Source organism: Ovis canadensis, chromosome 3 (assembly GCF_042477335.2).
Source record: "Ovis canadensis isolate MfBH-ARS-UI-01 breed Bighorn chromosome 3, ARS-UI_OviCan_v2, whole genome shotgun sequence".
Lineage (NCBI taxonomy): Eukaryota > Metazoa > Chordata > Mammalia > Artiodactyla > Bovidae > Ovis > Ovis canadensis.
In genome coordinates this window covers 76594571-76605486 of record NC_091247.1, presented here as the reverse complement: position 1 = coordinate 76605486, position 10916 = coordinate 76594571, and the positions used below count along the sequence as shown (strand labels likewise).

Genomic DNA, 10916 nt, shown 5'->3' with positions numbered 1-10916 from the left:
TTCCTCTTGATTTATTTGGACTTCTATGTTTCTAATTTGTGCATTCATTTGTGTAGTATTTCTCTGCCTTTTCATTATTTTTTGTGACTTATTGTGTTTGAGTCACAGTCCACTTCATCTCCCTAGGGTGCCTTCCCACACTGTGCTGATCTGGACCTGCTGTGGGGGCAGCCCAGATTCTAATCCGGGCCTACTCCTGTGTGTTCTTGCCTCCAATGTCCACAGCTATCAGAACTAGTGTGTTTTCTTTTGTGGGAGCTCTCAATGTCCTTTTATATATTCCACAGACACAGAGTCTGCCTAGTTTTTCATGTGGATTTAATCTACAGCTTGTACAGCTGGTGGGAAGGTTTTGGGTCTTCTTCCTTAGCCACACTGTCCCTGGGTTTCAACTGTGGTTTTATTTCCACCTCTGCATGTGGGTCGTCCACTGGGGTTTACTCCTGAGGCTGCCCTGGAGGACTTGGGTTTGCCCCTGTGAGGGCCAGGTGTGGAGGGGTGCAGCTGCTTGGGTCTCAGGGGTTCTGGCAGCACCAGGTACTCAGGGGAGTTGGCAGCTAGGGCAGCAAGAAATACAGTGCTTTAGAAGGGTAGGGCAACCAGTATTGGCCAATACGCCCCGGTATTCTTGCCTGGAAAACCTTCTGACAGAGAAGCCTGGCAGCCCACAGTCTACAGTGTTGCAAACTGTTAGACATGACTGAGGCAACCCTGAACACATAGACCCAAGATTCTTTTTGCCTGCAGCAGCTCTGGGGCCAATGAGAGTCGAGCGTGAAGGTGGTGCAGCTGTTCGGCTCGTGGAGACCCTGGCAAAAGTTTGCAGGGACACAGACTGCCTCTGCCCCAGGAGTTACGGCCCTATCAGAATCTTTTTTCAAGCCTCTTGTAGCTGGTGATCAGAAGGCCTCTTTCAGTCTTTCCCCGGAGCTCTGCCTGTTCAGGCACTTAGAGGGCTCCCTTGCCTGGGGTCCTTCTCTGTTCCGCGTGTCAGGCTCATATAGGGGCCCCCTGGCTGGGGTCCTACTCTGTGTTTGGCACATCAGTCACTTAAAGGAGCACCCTGGGTGTCCTACTCTGTAGTTCTGTGCGTCAGGTGTTTGATGGGCTAGCCTCTCTATTGCTCAGCTGCCGATGCTGGCGTGTGAGGAGAAAGAGGCTATGGTGATGGCTCCACCCCTTACTCAGCAGTATCGCCTTGCCTCCATGGCTGCCGGGCTCTCCTCCACAGGCTTTTCCCACTACAGTCTCTTCCCTCACTTCCCCTCGATCCATCTCTCTGCAGTCAACAGCAGCCCTCACCTTGAGACTGCTCCATAATCCCTAAACTCCAGTTCCCAGCCGCTGAGCCTTCCAGCGGACGTGTGTCCCTGTCTAGGGTATGTATGGCTGCAGCAAGGCTGTCTGATTCTCATTCCATTTACGCTGCCACAGATCAGCTGTTTCACTCTCAGCCTTAAATGTTTCTCCTCTGACTCAGACAACTCTCCCCATGTGGGGATCAGACCCCTGCTTCAGTTCCCCCCCTGCTGAGGGCAGGTCCAGTCCTGCTAACACTCCTGTTTCTCCCCCTAGTTTCCTTGTCCTACCGAGTTCTGTGTGGTTCTGTGTATTCTTTTACACTGGTCAGTACCCCTGTCCACTCTCACCTGGTGCTCTGCATGCACTTCTGTGTCTGAAGGTGTATTCCTGATGTAGAATGTATACATATATCTATTCTTTTTCAAAATCTTTTCACATTTAAGTTGCTACATAATATTGAGCAGAGTTCTCTGCACCATACAGTAGGTCCTTGTTGGTTATCCATTTAAAATATAGCAGTGTGTACATTTCAATCTCAAGCTTCCTAATTATTCCTCCCCCCTGCCTTCTCCCCTGGTAACTGTGAGTTCATTCTCTAAGTCTGTGAATTTGTTTCTATTTCATAATTAAGTTCATTTGTACCATTGTGGTTTTTTTTTTAGATTCCACATATAAGTAATATCATATGATATTTCTCTGTCTCTAACTTATATAAAGGACTTGAGCATCCTTGGATTTTTTTATTCTGAAGGGGGTCCTGGAACCAATCTCCTGAGGAGACCCAGGGATGATTATATTCCTTCTTTAATATTACAGGATGGTCTATGATTTTCTTGTATATTTCTTGTTGCAAAAAGAGAATCTTCCACTTCTCTAAGAAACACAGCTTTCTTTTAGTGAGAAATAGTATTTTAAGACCATATATTTGAGTACTAGATTCAGTTCAGTTCAGTTCAGTTCAGTTCAGTCACTCAGTTGTGTCCGACTCTTTGCGACCCCACGAATCGCCAGGCCTCCCTGTCCATCACCAACTTCCAGAGTTCACTAAGACCCATGTCCATCGAGTTGGTGATGCCATCCAGCCATCTCATCCTCTGTCATCCTCTTCTCCTCCTGCCCTCAATCCCTCCCAGCATCAGAGTCTTTTCCAATGAGTCAGCTCTTTGCATGAGGTGGCCAAAGTATTGGAGTTTCAGCTTTAGCATCATTCCTTCCAAAGAACACCCAGGGCTGATCTCCTTTAGAATGAGTACTAGATTAGTTCACTGCTATTGGCCTGGATATTGTTTCTAGGCATTTCAGTGGTAGTATATACGTCAACACCTACATTTGTGTTTTCTAAGGTGAAATGCCTCATGAGTGTACAGTGATATTTCCAATTCAAATTCAAGTCTACAGGTTTTTTTCCTTAGCCTCTTCTATATTACAATTGTATCTCCTTTCTTCCAAACTATGAATCTTGATTCTCAAGGGAACAGGGGATAATGGAATTAAACATCTCTTGACTACTCATTTGTTTTATTATATATATCACACATACAAACATATGATAGTCTCAGTTAGCAGTACTATGTACTGACAGTAACTCTAATTTTTCTTTTTTTTTGCATTATGCTCTCCCTATTCTCCCTTATCTTTTTATCACTGTGCTATATCTACATTCCCTAAGAACGTAAGCATTATATACTAGGCTCTCTCCCTTTTAAGGCTTCCCTGGTGGCTCAGCTGGTAAAGAATCTGCCTGTAACGCAGGAGACCTGGGTTTGATCCCTGGGTTGGGAAGATCCCCTGGAGAAGGGAAAGGCTACCCACTGTAGTATTCTGGCCTGGAGAATTCCATGGACTGTATAGTTCATGGGGTTGCAAAGAGTTGGACATGACTGAGCGACTTTCACTTTCTTCCTTTTAACCTTCATTTAGTCTTCAGTTCAGTTCAGTTCAGTTGCTCAGTCCTGTCCGACTCTTTGTGACCCCATGAATCGCAGCACGCCAGGCCTCCCTGTCCATCACCAACTCCCGGAGTCCACTCAGACTCACGTCCATCGAGTCAGTGATGCCATCCAGCCATCTCATCCTCTGTCGTCCCCTTCTCCTCCTGCCCTCAATCCCTCCCAGCATCAGAGTCTTTTCCAATGAGTCAACTCCTCTCATGAGGTGACCAAAGTACTGGAGTTTCAGCTTCAGCATCATTTCTTCCAATGAAATCCCAGGGCTAATCTCCTTCAGAATGGACTGGTTGGATCTCCTTGCAGTCCAAGGGACTCTCAAGTCTTCTCCAACACCACAAGTTCTACTAAATTAATATATTCTGTACTTAATGTTCATTAGGAGTCCTTATAGCAAGGCATCTCTAATCCTTTAGATCGAAGTTCATTCTCTAGCCCTTCCTGGGGAAGGGCTCATGGGTACAATATTGCTTGAGTTACTGCATACTGGTAATCATACATCTGTGCACTTGAAAGTCAGTTTTTCTGAATATAAAATCTTTGGCCTACATCTTCTCTTTTTGATTTTCTTAAATATATTACTTCCCTTCTTCTGTTATATGGTGATAGTGTTGAAAAATCTGATGCTAATCCAATTTTCTTAACATTACAAATCACTTACTATTTTTGCTTAGAAGACCAAAACATGTTTTCTTCCTTTCTTTGAAAACAATTCTAGAATATGACTGTTTTGTTTATTTTGAGTTCATATTCTCAGAAACAGATGTTTGCTGTAGCTTCAAATCTTTTTTCTTTTTTTGCTTCAGGAAAGTTTTCTTCAATTAGTTTTCAAACATTTCTCCTATTCTCTTGCTATGGTTTGCTTTCCTAGGATCACATGTTGGCTCTCAATTGTCTGTATTTAATATGTGTCACATTCCCTTAAATCATTTTTATCTCTCCATTTATCTTTATTAAAGATAATTTTTTTTCTTAAAAAAAGATTATTTTTTATCTTTAAAAAATTCCTTTTCTTCACTTATTCCTCTCAAGGCATAATCTACTGTGTTTATTGATTTGTTGGTTCTACATTCATCTTCAATTTTGAAATTATTATTCCTTTCTTTCTCTTATTTTTGGGCCATGCCACAGAGCATGAGGTATCTTAGTTCATGTGGTATCTTAGGTATCTAACCTTAACCAGAGATCGAACCAGTCACTTCTATAGTGGAAGCATGGAGTCTTAACCACTGGACCACCAGGGAATTCCCTTTTCCTTCTTTTCTGAGTCTTTCAACTAATTTCTAATTTTTTTCTAAGTTTGATTTATATTATTCTTTCAAATATTTTATTATTTTCTTGATGTCTTTTAGCTCATTTTCAGGCATTTTGGACCATTTTTATATATTCTGTGAGCATATCTGAGTGTTTTCATTATCTATAAAGTGGACTTCAATGTATGGTTCAAGATCCTTCTAGACACACTGAAAAGTAAAAGCTTTTTTCTATTTTCATGCTCTTATGAAGACATTATTTTTCTCTTTCACTATATTGACATTTGCAATGATAGTTCAAAGCAAGGATAGGTAAAAGTTTTATCACAAATTACAGCAGTGGCACCAAAAGGTATAGGTAGTCATTTTAAATGCATTTTTAAAAAGCCAGTTTTACTTAAGAATGTGTCCTTGATGAAATAGGAAAAATTATTAATTTTATTAAAGATGTCCCTTGAGTACACAGTTTTTAATGTTCTGAGTGACAAAATGGAAAGTACATATGAAACACTCAGCTCAGTTCAGTTCAGTCACTCAGTCATGTCCAACTGTTTGTGACCCCATGGACTGCAGTTATGCCAGGCTTCCCTGTCCATTAACAACTCCTGGAGCTTACTCAAACTAATGTCCATTGAGTCAGTGATGCCATCCAACCATCTCAGCCTCTGTCATCCCCTTCTCCTCCTGCCTTCAATCTTTCTCAACATCAGGGTCTTTTCTAATGAGTCAGCTCTTCACATCAGGTGGTCAAAGTATTGGAGCTTCAACCTCAGCATCAGTCTTTCCAATGCAAATCAAAGGATTGATTTCCTTTAGGATTGACTGGTTGGATCTCCTTGCAGTTCAAGGGACTCTGTTCTCCAACACCACAGTTCAAAAGCACCAATTCTTCGGCACTCAGCTTTCTTTTAGTCCAGCTTTCACATCCATACATGACCACTGGAACAACCAAAGCTTTGACTAGACAGACCTTTGTTGGCAAAGTAATGTCTCTGCTTTTTAATGTGCTGTCTAGGTTGGTCATAACTTTTCTTCCAAGGAGCAAGTGTCTTTTAATTTCATGGCTGCAGTCACCATCTGCATTGATATTGGAGCCCCCCCAAATAAAGTTGCTTCTTGGCCTTTTGGCTAAGATCAAGTGTAATATGAAACACTAGCTGCATACTAAATTGTGATGGTTCTTTCCAGGAAAAGTATTGCAATGTTTGAATTGCAAGCTGAACTAATCAATAATTTTTTAAGTAGAATACCATCTTTACTTGAAAGAATGCCCAACAGGTAAGCCATGGTTATTCAGAATTGAGTGTTTTATAGACATATTTTGAATATGAACTAAAATATGCCTGAAACATCATGAAAAATAACTGACAGTACTTGTTGCCAGTGATAAAATTTAAGTTTTCAAGTGAGCACCTGAATTTTGGAAAACTTATATTTGCCACTGGCTTCCCTTGTGGCTCATATGGTAAAGAATCTGCCTGCAATGTGGGACACCCAGGTTTGACCCCTGGGTCGGGAAGATCCCTTGGAGAAGGGTGTGGCTACCCACACCAGTATTCTTGCCTGGAGAATTCCATGGACAGAGGAGACTGACAGGTTATATTCCTTGAGATCCCAAAGAGTTGGATATGACTGAGAGACTACACAGTTTCACTTTGATATTGCAATTTCCTAATATGTAAATACTATTCAGGTGACATTGTGGTGAGATTTACAAGTGTGACTTTTTGCAATTGTTTAGTAATGTGTCAACCTTTGAAAGATCCGCATAATTCAGTGAACTGATAGTATCCAAATGATCAATATATTGTTACAAAGTTATGCATGGGTAAAAGATTCATGCAAAAATAAATAATGTCAAAGCAATCTTGAGATAAAAGAACAAAGTTGGAGGCAACACACTGACTTCAGCCTATACTATAAAGGTACACTAATCAAAACAGCAAGGTATTGGCACAAACACAGGTACACAGATAGATGGAAACAGACTGCAGAGTCCAGAAATAAACCCATTCACTTGTCAGTTAATCTACAATAAAGGAAGCAAGAATATACAGTAGAGAAAAGACAGCTTCTTTAATAAGCAGTACTATGAAAACTGAATAGCTACATGGAAAATAACTTTTTTCTCACCATATACAAACTCTTAAAATTTAGAAAAAAGACAAAATGTAAGACCTGAAAACATAAAACTCCTAAAAGGGAACATAGGCAGAACACTTTTCGATGTAGCAATATTTTTTTTTGATCTGTTTCCTAAGGCAAAAGAAATAAAAACAAAAATAACAAATGAGACCCATTTGAACTTAAAAGCTTTTGCACAGCAAAGGGAACCATTGACAAAATGAAAAGATACCTATTGAATGGGAGAAAATATCTGCAAATAATAAGACCAATAATGGGTTAATATTTAAAATACATAAACAGTTCAACAACCCAACATCAAAAAAGCAAACATACTGATTTTAAAAAATGGGCAGAAGGCCTAGAGATTTTTCCCAAGAAGATATACAGATGCTAACAGGAACACGAAAAAATGCTCAGCATCACTAATCATCAGAGGAATGCAAATCAAAACCACAAGGAGATATTACTTCACATCTGTCGAAATGCCTATCATCAAGAAGTCTACAAATAATGAACATTTTCAAGAATGTAGAGGAAAGGGAACCATCCTACATTGTTAGTGGGAATGTAAATTGGTGCAGCCATTATGGAAAACAGCATGGAAGTTCCTTAAAAAAGTAAAAATAGAACTACCATATGATTCATCAGTCCACTCCTGGGTATATATTTAAAGAAAATGAAAGCACTTAATTTGAAAATATTTATAAACTCCAGCTTTCATAGCAGCATTATTTATGATGGCAGAAATATGGAAGCAATCTAAGTGTCCATCAATAGATGAATGGGTAAAGAAGATATGATATATATATATATATATATATGTACATACAATGGAATACTACTCAACCACAAAAAAGAATGAAAAAGTGTCATTTAAAATAACATGGATGAACCTCGAGGGTGTTATGCTTAGTGAAATAAATCAGACAGGGAAAATAATTACTCTATGTTATCATTTGTATGTGGGATCTGAAAAATAAAAGAAATCAATGCATATAACAGTACAGAAACAAGCAAACTCCCAGATATAGAGAACAAATTAGTGGTTACCAGTGGGGAGAGTGAAATGAGGAGGAACAAGATAGGGGTATTGGATTAAGAGATATAAACGACTATTGAGGGAGTGAGAGGGAGAGTCAAGAGAGAGGGGATATTTGTATACATATAGCTGATTCACTTTCTTGTACAATAGAAGCCAACACAACATTTTAAAGTAATTATATGTCAATAAAAAAGAGATATAAACTACTATATATAAAGTAAATAAGTAACAAGGATATATTATACAGTGAAGGGAAACACAACTATTATTTTGTAATAACTTTTAATGGAGTATAATCTATAAAAATATTGAACCACTATATTATATACCTGAAATCAATATAATATTGTAAATCAGCTCTAATAAAAATTAGAAATGAGAAACAAAAATAAACCAATAGATTTAATATAACAGAATTTGTAAAGTTCATTAACAGGGCTTCATATTCTGAGTTAGCAACTAACTTCCTAGCAATTATCAATTGTGAAGGTTTGGTGTAATATCAAAGAGTATTCACAACTATCTGAAAAGTTATTAATATACCTCTCTCTTTTACAACTACGTACATGTTTAAGAGGAGAGTGAAAAAGCTGGCTTAAAACTCAACATTCAAAAACTGAAGATCATGGCATCCAATCCCATCATTTCATGGCAAATAGATGGGGAAACAATGGAAACAGTGACAGACTATTTTCTTGGGCTCCAAAATCACCAGAGATGGTGACTGCAGCCATGAAGTTAAACGACGCTTGCTCCTTTGAAGAAAAGCTATGACAAACATAGACAGCATATTAAAAAGCAAAGACATTACTTTGCCAACAAAGGTCCATCTAGTCAAAGCTATGGTTGTTCCAGTAGTCATGTAAGGATGTGAGAGTTGGACCATGAAAAAAGCTGAGTGCTGAAGAATTGGTGCTTTTGAACTATAGTATTAGAGAAGATTCTTGAGAGTCCCTTAAACAGCAAGGAGATCAAACCAGTCAATCCTAAAAGAAATCAGTCCTGACTATTCATTGGAAGGACTGATGCTGAACCTGAAGCTCCAATTCCTTGGCCACTTGATGCAAAAACAGACTCATTGGAAAAGATCCTGAAGCTGGGAAAGATTGAAGGCAGGAGGAGAAGGGGACAACAGAGGATAAGATAGTTGGATGGAATAACTGACTTGATGAACATGAGTTTGAGCAAGCTCCAGGAGCTGGTCATGGACAGGGAAGCCTGGTGTGCTGCAGTCCATCGGGTCAAAAAAGAGTCAGATGTGACTGAGCGACTGAACTGATCTTTTTAAGATCAGATTTTTTTTTTAATTTCAACTAGAATAGCACATCACAACAGATGGAATCCAGAAGCAGATAGTAGAATCTGGCTGTTTTCTATTAAGCCCAACAATGAAGAGATCTGTATACATGTAAAATAGTGCAATTCTTCTTATTAAATTACTTTTTGTTATTGTTTGGGAAAATACAGTGATTTTTCATTAAATATTATTAACGTTAACATATAATGGGTACATCACTGTTGGTGGGAATGTAAATTGATACAGCCACTATGGAGAACAGTATGGAGATTCCTAAAAAAATTCTGGTATAAAACTATGGTATGACCCAGTAATCTCACTACTGGGCATGTACTCTCAGAAAACCGTAATTGAAAAGGACACATGTACTTCAATGTTCACTGAAACACTATTTCCAATAGCCAGGACATGGAAGCAACCTAAATATCCATCAACAGATGAATGGATAGAGAAGTTGTACATGTATACAATGGAATATTACTCAGTCATAAAAAGGAACAAATGTGAGTCAGTTGAACTGAGGTGGATGAACCTAGAGCTTATTATACAGAGTGAAGTAAACCAGAAAGAGAAAAATAAATATTGTGTATTAATCCATGCACATGGAATCTAGAAAAATGGTACTGATGAACCTATCTGCAGGGCAGGAATAGAGATGCAGATTAGAGAACTGGCATGTGGACACGGTGGGGGAAGGAGAAGGTGGGATGAATTAAGAAAGTAGCATCGACGCATATACACTACCATGCATAAAAATATACACTACCATTTATAAAATAGAGAGCTAGTGGGAAGCTGGTGTATAACAGAGGGTGCCCAGCCCAATGCTCTGTGTTGACCTAGGGGGTGGAATTGGGGGGTAGGTTGGGAGGGAGGCATGAAGATATATATTTAGTTATGGCTAATTGGTGTTATAGTATAGCAAAACCCAATATAACATTGTAAAGCAATTATTCTCCAGTTAAAAAATAATGAGTGCATTGTTATTTTAAAATGAACTAATAAACATTTTAAATGTTATTTAGTTTTAATTTTGAATAGGGTAAATATAAAATGATATAATCCACATGAACAAAATTTTGGGGGGAGACCTCACCATTTTTTGAAAGTATAAGGGGATGCTGAGAACAAATGTTTGAGAAGCACTGGACCAGGGCAATAGTATTGTGTGTCTTACTCTCTTTTACCGTGTAGTAACTTTGTGTGGAATTTGACCTCAGACCTTTTATATCATTCATTTTTTAATGTGAAACCAGTTTTCCTGAACTTTTGGAAGGATAGCATGGTTCAGGGTAACTTCATAGAGCTCTCTTTTCTGTTTTCAGGTAGCCTTAAAAAATTCGGCAGCTTATTTTCTGAGATTTCCTGGCTCTGTTGCCTTACCTGCACTTGCTTTGGACCTGTTTCCTTCTTCCTCTGTTGACTCCATCTTGCTCAGTTTTGATTCTAGTTTCAGCAGTTTTTCCTCAATGTAAGGACTGTCCTCGCATCGAGGGAAGCCCTGATAGGTTCACAGGGGCCAGATTGCTCCAGCTCCTCAAGTTCCTTCCATGAGCCCATGGCACTCCCCGTCTTTTTTGGTTAGGCAGAACTCCTCTCAGTTTCCCCTGCTCCGCTGTAATTGTTCTTCCATGCTTTCCTGGCCATTTTAAGGTCATCTGTCTTCATATCTATCAGATGCTCCATTATTTCCTGATGCTTTCTCCTGGGCAAGGTCTATGATTTCGTGGAGGTCATGTGGTTATTTATTGATTTATTGGCTGTGTTGGGTCTTTGTTGCTGCGCAGGCTTCTAGTTGCAGTGAACTACTCTCTAGCTGTGGGCTTCTCATTGCAGTGACTTCTTTTGTTGCAGAGCACAGGCTCTAGCTGTGTGGCCTTCGGTAGTTGCAGCGGGTGGGCTCAGGAGATGTGGCACAGGGGCTCTTCCTGAACCAGGGATCAAACCTA

At 39.4% G+C, this 10916-nt stretch overlaps 1 pseudogene; it reads left to right on the top strand.

Moving 5' to 3' along the window:
• The first annotated feature begins 5609 nt into the window (after window positions 1-5609).
• Window positions 5610-5776, top strand: LOC138438527 (U2 spliceosomal RNA; annotated as a pseudogene).
• The last annotated feature ends 5140 nt before the right edge of the window (window positions 5777-10916 follow it).